We start from the raw sequence: 16369 nt of genomic DNA, 5'->3' as shown, positions 1-16369 counted from the left end.
CCAGAGCTGCTTTCTGACAGCAGACGGAGGGCAGCGGCTGCCCAGCATCACGATGATGCCGCTCCCTTCCTGACAAACTGCCCGCCTCAGGCTGCGGGCTCTTGATGCTCATTGCAGTCATCGTGGTATTTTCCCCTGGGTGCATTGCAGTTAATTATTTCTGCTTTGGGTTGCAGCTATCATCTTCCCCTGACCCACAGGGCCTGTGGCGATGACACGACCAAAACGAGCAGGCAACTGGGAGCCCTGCATGGTGGGAGCAAGGACTCAGGGCAGTTCTCCACCAAAGGGACAGCTGATGTCAGTGTGTCAGTGAGGAGCCCTCAGTCCAGGCACCTCCAGCCACCCCTGCCCCCTCTTAGGGAAGGCAGCCACACATTTTCAGTTCTTTTGCTACAGTTGGTCAGTATTCCTTCCAGGCTTGCAGCCCACACTCCTTGACCACAGGTGGCAATTCATTGCATGAAACGTCTGTGGGAACTCTAGACAAGGAGTGCCATAGAAATCATAGAATCATTAAGGTTGGAAAAGACCTCTAAGATCACCAGGTCCAATGGCCAGCCCCTTGCCACCATGTCCACTAACCATGTACCCAAGTGCCACATCTCCATGTTTCTTGAGCACCTCTAGGGACGATGACTCCCCCACTTCCCTGGGCAGCCTGTGCCAGTGCCTGACCGCTCTTTCAGAGAAGAAATATTTCCTAATATCCAACCCAAACCTCTCCACCCCACCAAGGGCAGCATCACAGAGTGTCACCATGGAGCAGGGCATGAGCAGGACACAGCTGCACGGGCTCCAAGGACTGGCAGTGACACTTGGCAGCCCTACGCAGAGCGGCCAGTGCTGCAGGCAGGACAGCTGGCAGGTCCAGAAAGCATGTTACCATTCAAAATATTCTTTGCATAGGACAAAACTGGCACCTCCTTGAAATTCTGAAGTTTGGGAGTTATGTTGGCAACGTGAGTCATGCTGCTGTGTGCTTTGTGAAAGAGGTTGCCCATGTTGTGCACACAGGCATTCCAACGTGCACTGAGAGTGAAGGGCTACTGTCACACCTCCCTTTCTCTGATTTTAGTAAATTAATTTAGTAAATTAATACTATTAGAAATCTGCACAGGTTAAATGGGCAGTATTTCTCGTTGAGGTCCCATGAGCTCCTCACTGATCTGTGCAATGTAACTCAGGATATGGCTGCCTAAATTTGCTGTAACCATGAGTGTTTTAACAAAAGTCATTCCATGACCTTCTTGTTTGCACAATTCAGGTCTATATTCTGCAGCAAATAAACTGATACCCACCGATTTGGATATACATTACTTAGGCACAGATTTTTGCATGCTGCATGCACGACTGCTGCAGCAGCCGCCATTGGGTTTGCTCAACTTCAGGGTCTTTCCTTGCTCTGTGCTGTGCAGTTCATCCTCTCTCCATTTTATGCACCTGAATCTGCCGATAGTTGGGACTTAATTTGCATTTTTCTCCTTTGCAAGAAACGGTTTAATTCACTGTGGGGAATTCCATTGCCGTCAAGTTTTGCGTAGAAAATAGTTTGATGTTGCATGCATCCTGATTTTCCAGAGGTTTGGCTCAGCTGCATGTTTGCACAGCAGAATACTTTCTGCTGCTCTTCCTTGTACCTACCCTTTCAATAAGAACCGTTTCACTGTGACCTGACAAGCTCATACTGTTCCAATCGCAACAACTTGCCCATTCGTATTGTGGCGTTGCGTTGAAGAGCTCCCTCATTATTTCAGTGCAGTGTCAAGGCTTGTTCCATTCAAACGTGTTTGTCTTATTGCGGGGGGGGAAACAACCAACCATTTAGAACTGTCACTGAAGACAATTAATAACGTTAAAACAACACAAAGAAGAATAACGCGCACCAAGGAGGAAACGAGGTTCTGTGGCCAGGTTGGAAACGAGCTCTGTGTCCCAGGCTGAGTGTGTGCCCAGAATGGGGAGTGCTGGGAGGGAGGCACTGGGATGGGAGTGCTGCTGAGCACCTCTGGGAGCTGCAGAGTGGCATCTGTGCCTCTGGACCATCCCACATCTTAGGGAGGTTTATGGGGGCTGAAGCCTTTTGCCATCTCCGTGGCCGTTTGGAAGACCTACATGAAACATTTCATAGATACAGCATTCCTCATTCATATTGCTCGTTTTTAGCCACAGATGTGGCTGAAAAGATGAATTTCATAGTTTTTGATCATTTTGATTTTTATACTGGTTTAGGAACTGGCAGGTGGAACAGAGATAACGATTCCAAATTCTCTACCTACAAGGTGTAATTCTTATATCACTAATACTAATTTAATCCTGACACAGACTCATTGACATCAGGGGAATTACACTGATGCCATAGGAACCGTGCTGGTGTCAGCCCCATGGAGCCATGGGGAGGGGAGGACGTGTCAGCCCCCCACAGCAGTTTTGCACCTGCAGAGCCCTCAGTTTGGTTGGTGAGCACGGACTGTCACTTCTGCCTTTTTGCCTCAGGAGCCCATCAGCAAAATGGATGTTGCCGTATCCCATTTCAAAATACTGCTGCTGGTGATACAAGAATACTCCCGGGCGTCTCTTCTGCTGGGTTAATTCCATTTTCAGATGATAAAAGTATTCTTTTTTTTTTTTTTTTTTTTTTTTAACTGTCAGGGTATATTTTAACTTCTAATTGCTGCGTTCAAAATCCTGCTTTGAACCAAATCCGAGCTGTTCCTGTGAATGACATCAGCTCCAGCATCTGAGCTTTGAAAGATGTGTGCGGTACAATCGGAGCAGGCCAGTGGGGTGGCTTTAGCACCCCTAGCAAAAAGCAGGGCGCTGAATTTGCTTTAGCGCTTGGTTTGCTCTTGCTGTCACGTGGTGCACAACCAGCAGCTTTCCTTCCACATGAACGTGAAGTTACCCAGCTCAACTCTGTACTTTGGAACCGCTCCGAGGTGTGAAAAGCAAAACTCTGCTCAAATCAGAAGGCTTATGAAAATTACAGAGCTGGACTTTTTTACTATTTGGAAGCACAGAGTGTGGACGGACACCCCCAGCTTGCAATCTCCTTGGTGCTCCTGTTTTTTACCTGCTGGCTGCTGGGGAACTTCTCACTCGCGCTGTTCTGCACTATGTGGATCTCACAGGGTCTCTCCGGGAGGATTTTGGGACAGAGAGAGCAAGACCCCAAGGAGAAACAGCAGGTCAACCCGCAGTACTGCCCTTAACTCACAAGGGATTCTTTTAATGGATTGAACCAGATTTTGTCATGCCATGGGGCATGAGCGCATGCCTGGCGTCTTGCGAGCCTCTCCTTTCTTTCCTTTGCCTGCAGATATTCCTGGCAGTGGGACGTGGAGCTGTTTGCACTACTGATGCTGTGCTCTTGTACTCTTACTAAATGGAGCAGAGCAATTCCCATTGCTCTCAACCTGCATTCTGTTGCCAGCGCGCAGTTCACTTGGAAAGCTCTGGTCTGATCACACACATTCAGCACATGCTTTTATAAGTGGTTTCCAGCACTCTCCATAGAAAGAAGGGAAAGGGATTATGATCCTGTGGAGACTTTGGAAAGAACCGAGCATAACCTTGGTGTCCAGGCTGACGTTCAAGATCTTCAAGGCTATGAGCTCTGCTGCTCTTTTGCGTTGCTCCAAGGCAGTGGACCAAACAAAGACAATCAGAAGTGGCTGAACTTCTCGTTTCCAAAGACATCTCCCCACACAGGCCCATCTTGTCATCGGTATTTTGCTGATTGCTCCCAGTGTGTGGAGAGATCTTGCATAAAAGCAACATCTGTTTTTTTCTCCTTTTCTACCATTTCATTCCATTCAATGCATTTTTTTTCCTGAAATGCTCCAAGACACGATTCCAAGCCTGACACGGTTGGATTTTACTGGGTTCTTTGCACACGTCTCTGGCGGCGGTCTGTAACCCTAATTATGATGGTTAGCAGAAGTTCAGTACAACTGAACTCACAACTAAAGTCCCAGAGTTGTCCTTCCTACCTGAAGCCAAGATTTCAGGACCGCTCGAAGTGGGCATGGCTGCTGAGGAAACCTGCTGGTGCTTCTCCAACATCAGGCTGCTTCTCTGTGACCAGCCCCTGGAGCCTTGATGATCCACCAGGTCCACCAGAGCCAGGCTGGGTTAAATCAAATGAGGCATGAATCAAAACAGGGAGTTCCCTGTCATCTTCCCCCAGGAGTCTTGGACATGCCCTGTGAGCAAGGTGAGAGCTTCCCTCTTGTAGAGACATGACAACATGGCTCCTACCCTGTAGCATGGGGTGCCAGTGCTGGATTACTCAAACCTTCCCTTTTTTGACAACTAGAAAATTTTCCAGTATGTACTGCTGTCCTTGTAGGATACAGCGTGGCAGAGGCTATTGTATCAGAGCTCACTAAATCTTTCAGGAGTTCTGGGTGTTTGGGCTCATGCCCCGAGGTTCATTTCCATCCCTGTTTCTGTTGCTGCTCTTTGGTCCTGCAGTAGCTCTGCTGAATCCTTTTTCCAATTTTGATTCCTGTTCACAGGGGAAATACATGGCGATCGCCCCTTGCTTCCTTCTGGGAGTCTCTCTGTTTGAGCTTTGGACTTTACAGGAAACATGAGCAACTGCCATAAAATCTCAATCTCCATTGTCTCTGGAACAGCACTGTGCACGGGGTCGATTGCTTATCCAGGGCTCTGCATCTCTGCAGCCTTGTTGTAAGGTGATCTCTGTGCTGTCTCTTCCTAGATGCTCCAGCCAGCTCTGCCTTGCGCTGCAGGTTTAGCAGCTGAGGCTCTCGTGCCGGAGGACAGTCCAGGTTTTGAAGGTGTGGTTCTCAAGTTCACCAGAGCCTCAGGCCAGGCTGTGCTCAGAGTCTTATTCCCTTTCCCACTAGACCATCTGATTACAAATAACCATGACTGGATGTTGGATGTCGAAATCCGTAATCCCCTGCAAATTGTTTAAAGTCTTGTCCATTGAAATGCAGACCATTATCAGACAGAACAATTTATGGGATTCCACGTCTGGCAAATGCAAATGCAATGTATCCTATGACATGTTTCGATGTCAGATTCTTTGTATTATTGGATAATATTATATAGTTCTAGGCTTATGTGAATAATAACCCCAATTAATATGATCTTTGCCAAAGCATATAAATAAGTCTATTTTAGACAGCTCAAGTATTTCCTTGTCAAGTTATTTTATTTTTAAGCCCCCCTTTTTACTTTACGAGTTCCTTTTCTCTGCATTAATCCATGAGCAGCACATTGCATCTCAGTCTCTCCTTTCATTTTACTCTAAATGGCAAATGGGGAATAGCACTTCCATGCCCAAAAGTCCTTGCTGACGCTTGTGCTGCAGGACTTTGGTCAAAATGTGCCAAGTTGTACTGTGCTGTGAAAGAGATTTTCAAATCTTTTTTTTTCCTTTTTGCTGGGATAAACTTTACTGTACCTGGTATGTGCAGTCTGTGCAAATCGTTGTGGTAAAGGTATCCTCAAGCAAGACCTATACAGCCAACAGTGGTTCAGATGCAGCAGAGATGGACGATGTCTTTTTGTTTCGTTATTCCTGGGCTCAGTGCTGCATGAACAGGGCCATCATGCTTTGGGTATTCAAGTGACAGACTATGGGCAGTGTGTTTTATAGAGTCGTCTATATTTTGCTTGGAGCAAACTCACAGGTCTCAAAGTCCCTCATTTTTCAGTGGAGACATGTTAAGATACTTAAAGCACTGTCTGCAGCCATTCAGCTCTATTCATGAGTGTTGTAGATCTTTGGGGTTTGTTTGGCAGGGGATTGTGCTAAGTATAAGGATTTATTACCTGTTTTGCACATGCATGCTATTCCTTATTCTACCAGTAAATAATGAGGATGGAAGAACTGCAATTTAAATTCTTACCAAAATTTGGTTCATGGCCTCTTACTGGATGGCTGGTCTTGGAAGAACAACTCATTCCTGTGCTTAGGCAGCTAAACAGAGGGCAAGAAATGGGCATTACCAGGCATCTGTGTTTGAAGAGGCAGAGTACGCAAACATTTCCATGAACCTAACTCTCACCTGGAGAAATAAACAACTAGGGGCAAAAATGAAAAAGGAAAATGGTGTCAAAAATGCTGCAAATGTAACCCAGAGTAGTGCTGTAACAACAAGGTGACTTAGAGCAGCTCTGGTTCAACATGGGAGGAGCTGAGTGAGCTGAAATGCATAGGGTGCCTGCAGGGTCATGCATGGGGGAGAGGGCCCAGGTCTTACAGCACATGGAGAGGGTAGAGGTGGGGAGCCCGGTGGAATTGTGTCTCTGCAAGAAAATGTCCCCACTGTGGGAGGGGATTGCTCTCCTCAATATCAAAACCAGCCCAGTCTTCCCTGGCCTGGCTGTGACTTTTTCTTGCTGCGGACTCTAGTAATGCTTAGCTCCATTTGTGCTCCTGCTGGCTGGGGAGGGCATATTTTCAAACAGCATTAGTGGAAATTTTGAATCAGGGCTATCTGAAAATCCTGGATCTGAAAGCTTGAAGGTCAGGCTGCTGCACGATTTCTGTGGACACGTCCTCTTTTTCTGCCTGGAAATTTTACATCGCTGGAATTAGGAATGTTACTTATTTACCCAGGATTTCCAGCATCTGGTGCCTGGTGGGAACAGCAGCTCTGCCTGACCACTGCTGACGCAGACTCTCTCCATCCACAAAGCACAGGGTTCACTTTTGCAGCCCCAGGGTTGCCCAATGCCACAGAGCAACTGAGAGCATTAACTCCGCGGCAATGGCCAATGCTTTTATTCTTGTAGCTCATGGTTTGCTGCCACTGCCCACAGCAGGCTTTATTCCCAGCTAAGTTCTCAAAGAGAAAAGGTTTCCACTTTTGCCTGCAGATGGTAACTCAGTCTGGGAGATCTAAGCTGAATCCAGCTATTAGGGATGGGAAGAATACTGGTTTCAGGAGAACTGGTGATAAATTTATGCTGCACTTGGCAGAAGGCTGTGATGCTGGATCCAACCACAAATTGGCTCGGTGGGTGCCGAGCCATGGAGCTTCCTCAGCCCTTTGGCTCTGTCCTCATGAACCTATTTCAGCTCTGTTCTGAGGAGAAGTGGAAGAATTCCAGAGCATGCCTCATCTCCTTCCCATGTCCTACCTGTCCTGCACAGCACATCGCTGCTGAGATGCCACAAGCACCAGTAGGCTGGGTAAGTCAAACCTTCCACTTGTGCAAAGGAGAATCTGGAGACTTCTATTCTGGAAGTATTTAAAAACAAAACGCTTTTCTCTCTTTGACAGATTACTTTCATGAATTTAGTTGGGCACATTTTCAGGTTCCCACAGAAGACGAGAAAAAGTGTTATCTGAATGAGTCTAGATATTTTATCAGAACTCTGCTCATTCTGCAAATTTGACAACTTTTTTTTTTAAAAAATTCTGATTATTTTGAAAAATGGAACAGAGAATAATTAAGGTTTTCATCTGACATAAATATGTCCGATCCAGTGTCCAATTCTCCTTACAGGATGTCCTAGAGAATGGAGCAATTCCTCAGTAAGCAGTGGTCACTTTTTCACTAGACCTGTCTGACTGTCTTTTCTATAGACAATGGCACTGATTAAACCCAATAGCTTTGCTGATTTGTAATTCACTTATAAATCTGCTGGCTGAAATCTAAATTTTGCTTTTCTGGAGACAAAAATATTCTTTGTAAGGATGTCTTCTATTTCAATGTCCAGCTGGATTGGGCTTTCAGATCTGGATGCCCACATTTACTGAGATGTCTTTTTGGAGCCTTGCTATTCCTTCTAGGCATTTCCTTGCCATGGTGGTGCCTAAGGCAGATGGTTAAAAGAAGGAATCTCCATTCAGAGCCCTCCTTTTCAGACAATCTTTCCTCCAGCTCCCATTTCAGGTTTGCATCTTGCATTAAAAAATATGAACCAACTAGAAAGGTTTTAACATTTTCTTCAAATAATATTGATAATCTCTTGAAAGGGCAGTTTGTGATTTCAGGTGATTTATGCTTTGGGTTAAGGACAAGTAAGAAAGCAGGTAGTCTTTGTGTGCTTGGAACTTCCAGGAGAAATTTCTCTGTAACAAACTTATCCCATTGCTGTGGTTCCACCACGAGCCATTCATTTATGTTCCATGGGAGACAAGCAGAATTCAGAGGGTTTCAAAGTAATGAAGATATTCAGTGCTAAATATGGGAATTGAAAACTAACACACTGTTTGAGACAATAGAAATCTATTTAATGAGCTAAATCTGACCAGAGATTAACTCTGCTCAAGACATTTTCTAATAGGAAAGAGGCAACGAAGTCACCCAGATCCCTTTGAAAATTTATTGCTGTGCTCAGGAATTCCTTGTACATACCAGGACTGGGAATCTGAGCAGCAGGCTGTTGTGGCAAGTAAAAAAAAATGGTGTTATCTTGATAGCCAGATAACACAGTATCTGCTCACATAAAGTCATTTGGAGAATATTGTTTGTGAAAACCACTTTGCTTTGGATCCATTCCTTCTTCTTTCCGTTTTCTGATAAAAAATCCTAAACACCAAGCAGTTAAAGGCTGCCATAAAACTGAGAAGAAACACTGACACTGGTGCTTTATCATGCTCCATCTGGGAGGCAAGCCAGCTCTTCCTACTTCAAGTTTATTTCTCCTACTCTGCTTTACCTCAGATAATGTCTCATAAACAGTTAAGAGGGTCATTTATAAACGTCTCGGAATGGTTATTGCTCTCATCATGGGCTTTGGATCTTCGTGCTCTCAGCTAGCGAACATCAAGGTAAAAAACCCAAACAAATTCCCAAGCCCAGGGCACTGCCTCTTTGGGAATGAGTCCTGCTCACGGGACAGAAAAGTTCCTATTTTCTCCACGTTGTTTTTTGAACTGTAAGGCTCATCTCTCAGGTTAGGGCAGGCTTGCTAGCTTTCCAGTGTCAGCATACAATTGAGCTTATGCTAAATTTAAGGACTAAAATATCTAAACTAAGAGCTTAACTTCGACGTTTTCACAGAATAAGATTCCAAGCAGAGTGGGCTACCAGGCAGCAAGGTTCCTGGTGGCAAACCACCCATGCTGACCAAACTTACATATCTTTTACCCAAGGTTTTGTTCCAGCTCTGTTACATTGAATCCCCTGGTAGCCAACGACAGCCATGTACATCAGGAAGGCACGGGGCTCTGCGGTTCCCTTCTTGCTTGTGCCCTGCTCGGTAGCTGCTCCCCTGCACACGGGTTGCTTGTAAAGCCCAGATCAGTAGGCACAGGATATATCCAGTGCCCCCATCAAATGCTGCATGCTTATCCCCTGCCTCTGCCCATCAGCAGACAGTTCTCAGGGCTGTGAATGACAGCAGTGCCCAGCGGGGCAGAATCTGGTGCCTGAGCCACGGAAGAGCAGCACAGCATTGCGCTGGCACAACACAACTGCATTCAAACTTACTATGAGCAAAAATAGCATTCCTGTGCCCTGTTCGGAGCTGAGGCAGCAACACAGGCTCTTCCTCATGCTCCTGTGCTCAGAGAGAGCCTCTGCAAGCCTGGTCACTCAGAGAAATCAGTGCTCGGCTAATTTCTTGTGACTGTGCTTGAAGAGGCAGGCTGCACAAAGAGACATTTACAATAATCTCTCGTGGTCTCTGAAGGAAAAGAATCCACCTGTGTAATCTTTTAAGTTAAGCTTCCCTCCGGTCTTGTTTAACATTATGAAAATGGCAGCTCATATAATTTTATTACCTGAGCTAAATATGATTCTTTCTCTGTCTTCCAGCTATTTCTCCTAATCCATATCAATAAAGCCGCTAGGATGCAATGATTTTATAGGCTGCTGCTTCTTTGTCCTCTTTCTTCTATTACTCCAAAGGTATTCTCTTCAAATAAACTAATTAATCTCACAATTAGAAACCTAAAGTAGGATTGTGCAATGTGTGCAGATATACCATAGGCAGAAGCAGCAGTGACCACATATTCACTTGTCCTAAGTCCAAAACCTTTCCTTGGAAAGTAGCAAAAAGAAGAGCTTGCTGAACTGGGAGAGGAAACTGGGACTCCTGGTGTGTTTGACCTGGACCATTTGAGGTCAGGCTACTTGGTGACACCCTGCTCTGAACATCTCTGCTCTTCTTTGGCTATGGGAGATGGGAAGAGAAAACGTTATCCAGATTTATTGTGCCTGGAGTGTTTTGAAGCCAGGCAGGCTGAGTGCTGCATGAGGATGTTGCAGCTCCAAAGCTCCAGATGTGACTACAGGAAATCAAACCACAGGAGCACAACAAAATAGGAAATGTATTTACTGCAGATATCAAGGAAAATCCAACTGCTCCAAATAATGAGACCCAAGGCTGTGACCTGTCTCTAACTTCACCTGTTTGGCTTTGAGCAAACTGGGCATTCCCTGTGTCTTGACCCTCCCTCCATAAGATTGGAGTGATGAGATATCTACGCAACTGAGGTCCCAGCTGAGGTTTTCAGTCACCCTGCAGCAGTTACTAACTAATAATTACATGTTATTTTTATTTAACCCACTTAGTAATCACTAAGGAACACACTTCGACGTTGTTGCAGTCAGTGTGCTGTCACAGCTAAAGTTGTACCATGGTCTGAGCTTCAGCGAGGCAAAATCTCTTCTTGTGCAACACAATAGATGTCATTGTAGGCAGGGTGTATTGGTTGTCCCTACATACACAAAGAATAAATGACCGTAAAGATTGCTAAGTCACACTGTCTGTACTGATGCTCTGTGTCGGCAGAGATTCCAATACGGGATCTCTGTGATTTAAAAAGAAAATTAAACGCTCCACCTAATTATAGGTCTGGGCACATATAGTTGCCTTTGAGTATTTGCAGCTGTCAGGTTCAAATATTTCTAATAACTGTGGCTGTGACATTTGTTCAGCAGATGAGGTAAGAATAAAAAAGATGAAGGGGCACCAGCCTGGTTTCAGGAATGGAAAGAAGATCAGATACACAACTGGAAGCCACGGAGCACTGTAACAGTAGCTTGAAGATGGGCTTGAACGCACTGGAGTTTACAACCAAAATAAAATAGCAGGTGGCATGGTAGCAACCCTGAAAAACAACACGGGAAAACACCTCATGGAGGAAATGGTTGGGAAGAATGTATTGTTCCAAGCCCAGACCTGAGAAGCCTGAATGTCAAGGTGTCTCTCAGGAAGGTTTAAGATCCTGGAGCACCCTGTGCCATTTTCCCATGGGTGCACCACTATGAGCTGTGCTGATGTTTCAGGAACACTCTATCTCTGTCTTGCTTAGCTGATTTTTCCCTTTTTTTTTTTCCCCTCACAAATAATTTTTTACATATTTCCATCCACAACCGCCATGATACGCTGTGTGAAAGCTGCGAGGTAATGACAGAAATATTGTTTTGCAAAGACTTCCACTGAGAATTCCCATCATGACCTCGCTGACAGGGGATACCTTAAAAAGAAAGCACTGTAAGGAAAAACACATGTTTGGGTTTCTTTGGGGGGGAGGGGATGAAGGAGAAGAAGGAGGAAAGATTAGTAGACTATTCTCAATGTGTCTTAGATCTATAATCTTTGCTGCAGAATCCAACTGTGCAGATCTATCAAGTTCAGCCATGCTTGAGTATACCACACAGGTGGACGGTTTAATCTTGACAGTTGAGGTTCCAACTGAAAGGAGGCAGAAAGAATGAGATGAGAGAACGTGCTGAAACCTGTTCGGCTCCCAGCCGGGCGCTGGGGCTGTGCTGCTGGATAACTCTATTGCCTGTAAAACAAAGGCACAGTGATGGGTGGCTCCTTCACTCGTAGGCGCTGCATTGGTTTTCCTACAGCAGTTGCAAAATAGCATGGACCCTCCCACCTGACAATATAAAGGACTTGGATGCAGCTCTGCTCTGATAAGGAAGAAACAGCAATGCAGATGTGCCCTAGGAGAAATTAAGGCTAAATGCGGCTGAGATCCTCAAGGGCAGCATGTGTTTCGTGGAGGAATTGCAATGTACCCGAGAGCTGTGTATTTAGAGCTGGATCTTCAAATCTGCCCAAGTTGTGGATCTGTGGAGTTTGTGTCTCATATAGATGAGTCAAAACATCCAGTTCTCAGCAGGAATATTTCAGAGCTGCCTCGCATCCAAAATGCAGCGGGTATGGATGCAAGTTGCATTTCTGCTGCAGACTTCTAGCTGCATATGTAAAGATAGCATGGCTTGGGTTAACATTAAGAAAGAGAAATGTTAATGAAATGCTTAAGCACATACCTATGACACAATCTGAAACAGGTGGATACGGAGCGATTGAAGGCCTCACGCTTCACTCAAACCATATGTGAAACTCCCATTGCCATCCTGGGAGCAATGATCAAGGGCAGGAGATGGCTGTTAGGGAGCATGATTTAAAACTGACTTTGGAAAGAGTAATTTATGCTTTGGAGTCTCTTCAGATGTGTACCCAGTAGGAAATTCTGTAGCTACACCTGTTTACACAACTTTTGCCTCACTCAGATGCTAACGAGAAACCCAGCCCTCATGGGCACAGTGAGAAACTGTAACAATTACTGAACTCCAGAAAGAAAATGGGTTTCAGTGACTGATTTATCAGCAGGCTTTCTTATGGGACAGATAATTCACACCAGGAGTTGTGAAGGGCTGCTGAGCTGCACTCAGCTTTTTGGGTGCAAAGCGTCCAGCAGCCCTGGTAAACACCCAGTGCTCCAGAGCCAGAGCTGTCCCAGCCCAACTCCCTTCCATTTTTTGCTTTTTTTTTTTTTATAGGCACCAAAATATTTAAATCTCTCTGCCATTTGCATCTGTGAAGTTTCAGACATGACGGGTCTTCAGGCCATTGCTTCTGCTGAGTTGTTTTCTTCATTCGTTTGTTTTTGGTGTCCATGGGCAGCTGAGGGCTCCACACCGCACTGCTGTTCACTGTGGGCTTGGCACACTCAACTGTGAGTGCTTCCTCTTACGTTAAGTAGTGTCCTTTGACAAGGGTTGCGTGCAAGGATGACCTTCCTGCTTGTCACACTCAGTCCCTGGGGAACCTGCAGCTGCAGATGGGCAGAGTGTTCTGGAAAAGTGTTTTGCCTCATGTATGCCACCACAACCTGGAGAGGTCATCGTGCACCTACAGAGAGAGCCTTGAAGAGAGGTCTAATTTAGGCAGAAGACAGCTGTGCTGCACCCTCTCATAAGTCACAGTGGTGGCAATTACTTCTTCAGAAAGAGAAATTAGGTTCAGTTTTAGCGGATCTGGATTCATTTCCCAAAATCTCCATAGATTTCCACCTAGAAATCCTCACCATCACCCCAGCCAGCTTCCTCAGGCATATGCTGGGACAAATAGAGACCCACTTTGAGGAGCTGCTGCCAGCCTTCTCCAGGAGGCGCCCGGCAGTGGGTTGGTGGTGGAGCAGTGCCTGCAGTGTCTGCACCTCGTCTTGCACAAGGAAAACTAGGGCTGGGAGCAGTGGGAGTGAGGAAAATGCTTGGGGAGGTTGCAGAATCAAAAAGGTTGCTTAAACACTTGGCGTTACAATTTTGTTTGTGAATCATCATTTTACTTTGTTAAATGCAAGCATGGTAGAAAACGTGTAAATGGCTTTGCATGCTTAAGAAACTGTGCTCCTGCAGTGCTTGCGTGTGACTGCACGGTGTGAATCCATCAAAGCCACAGAGAACCTTTGAGAATCTAACCCCAGTCTCATTATTCCCCTTTCTAAAATCAGATTGCAGATAAGCAGCCAGACTTCTGTGTAATGATAGCCCGAGGAGCAATGTTTGCGCTGTGAATGATGTGAGATTTCACACTGATAGACGATGAGTACATACTCTGATATCATCTGAGCGTTCAGCACGGTTCAAGGTGATGGAGGAGATACGCACCTTGGCCAGGAGGTTTCCTGTGTCCATCCATCCCCATCCCCAGCACCACAGCCCATGGGTCGCCATGTGGTGGTGGCAGCCATGGGGCACTTCTGGGCACCTTGGTTCTCTGCATGAAGAGCTGCTTTTGTAATGCGCTCACCCTCCCTCGCTTCTCCAAAAGCCTTGGGAATCGGAAGACTCCTTTTTCTCTTGGCATAAGCAGGACATAAATTCAAAGGGTTCTGCTGAATATTTGTTAAGATGCATATTTATGTGTAAAATCCTCCCTACCCCTCAGAAAACATCTAGTTAAAAGAGGATAAAGATGATTTACTTATGCCTTAGGGCTGTAGCTATTTAAACACTGCACATTTATTTCTATTTACTCTGGTATTTACTAAAAAAGTGCAGTTAAATTAGCGATCATTGCTTCTCCTGAGCTGATTCTGAAGGCTCTTACAGCACTTCTTCAAGGGAACAAACTGGGATGAATGAACTACATCATTCTGCCTGTAGAACCCTGAAAGAAAACACTGTTTTCCAGTGGCCACACAGAAAGAAACAGATGTCCTGAGATTCCTCCATTTGGCAAGGACTTATTTGGATAGAAGACTCAGCTCTACAGGCTGCCGTCGCCACGTGACACATGTGACATCATTTAGATGGGTTGCTCTGTCATCCAGGTTTGCACAAAGTATGCAGGTTGCAGGCATCTCAATAAATAGCACGTAAGAGCAACCTCCTTGGGAGTCCTGCTCTGAGTTCCACAAGGCTTTTTTTCTGTTGGGGATATTAGCAGTAACGATGCTGGCGCAGCCAATAACAGCCTGGCTGGGCTTAATGACTTCAGGCAAGTAGCTCCTCTCGGCTGGCTCCCAATCCCCAGGAAATGCACCCTGGCTGATTACTGTCGCCTAAGGAGTCACACATGGACCCGGGAACCTTCTTTTCATTAGCTGAACCTGTGCCCAAAGAGCCACTGCAGGAACATATTTTTTCAATCAGATAATGCATTTCCAATTAAATGACTTGGTTTTTGCCCATTTTCTCTTCCTTTCCTGCCATACAGGAGCTATCTGTTTTTAACATTGTAATGGGATCTTACCATAAAGTTTGGCTGTGTTCTTCTGAAGTGATGGTAACGGTCATTAAGATGTGTTATTGTTTTTCGCTGGGCATATTTGTACCATATGGACATGCAACATGACTCGGAGCAAAGCATTCCCAAAAAACGCAGGACAAGATGTGACTGATGAGGCTGTGTAGAGAGGCAGAGAAAGAGAAGTGCCTGAAGGAACTCCCAGCAAGCAGGAAACTGCATCTTCCCATACCTGCCGCTGTAGAGTTCCCCGCAGGTGGCTTTGGCAAGGGAGTAATAAATGAGTCCACATGTTTGTTATAAGCGGTATGAATGATATATGGCAAATGTTTGCAAAGCAATGGAGAAGAAAGGCTGCTAGGGCAGGACTTCGGGTTTTGGATGGCAGCCGTGCAAGAAGGAATGGGAACTGAGGATAGAAGGGTTTGGGGAGCACCAGCAGAGCTGAATTAAATATGAATCAGAAATCTCTGACAAAGAGCGAGGTAAGAAATAGGGGAAGATTTCCATTTCCCAGAGCTCTTAAACCATGGCTGTGTCCCTCTCCATGGCTGCCTTTGCTGGAGGGAGGGGAACTGCATGTGTTCCTGGCCCAAAAAGATGCTGGGATGGCCCTGAGGACTAGACCCCGTGCAGGGAGATAGGGCTGACCCGCTGCAGGTGCCATGCTCTGGTCACTTGGGCTGGTGATGAGAGCAAGAATGGCATTTATCAGGTCCCTGCAAACCAGGTGAAGTTCTGGCAAAAAATAATTTATCAGTGGATTTCCCTGGTTCTGAAAGTACTTATTTTCTTTTTCTTTCTTTCTTAATGTGACTTGAGCAGTCTTCTGAACGGAGTAGTACAAAAGAAATAATGTTTGAGGCAATTTCTTGCATATAACAAGTTAAATGGCTCTGCCCTGAAACGTGAGGTAAATAACTTTGAAGCATAGTTACTCTTTGTTCTTGGTTTCAGTGGTGAATTTCTTAGAGCTCTCATGGCATGGAGATCTTTTTAAAAGAAAAAACAGTTAAAAAAAACACAACATAAACCTTGGCACGTTTAATGGAAATCCATCTAAATGGGAATTTCAACTGTTGGTAAATCAATGCCATCCCCACACTCTATGCATACTTGCCCTTTCCTTAAAGATGATGCAGATATTTCTTTAAAAAGAAGCCTGTGCAGTGTTTGATATGCAGTGAATGAAACACCAAGAGTGCTTCAGAGCAATCACAGAGGAAGGTGAGCTCCTGCAACCTACCCTTGAGCTGACAGCCATTGCGTGTGCCAGTGCTCGTTGCCTCCCTCTGCCCAGGTCACGCCGTGCAATGCACTCACAGCCCTGCCCTCATTTGCTTTGGGCAGAGGTGGAGGTGGTGAAACTCCCCGTGTACTGTCGAGAAAATACTTTTCCTGTGGTCTGAGACCTGTGAAGTCAAACTGCCTGCAAGCTGT

Source organism: Numida meleagris, chromosome 12 (genome assembly GCF_002078875.1).
Source record: "Numida meleagris isolate 19003 breed g44 Domestic line chromosome 12, NumMel1.0, whole genome shotgun sequence".
Lineage (NCBI taxonomy): Eukaryota > Metazoa > Chordata > Aves > Galliformes > Numididae > Numida > Numida meleagris.
This window is presented reverse-complemented; position numbering follows the sequence as displayed.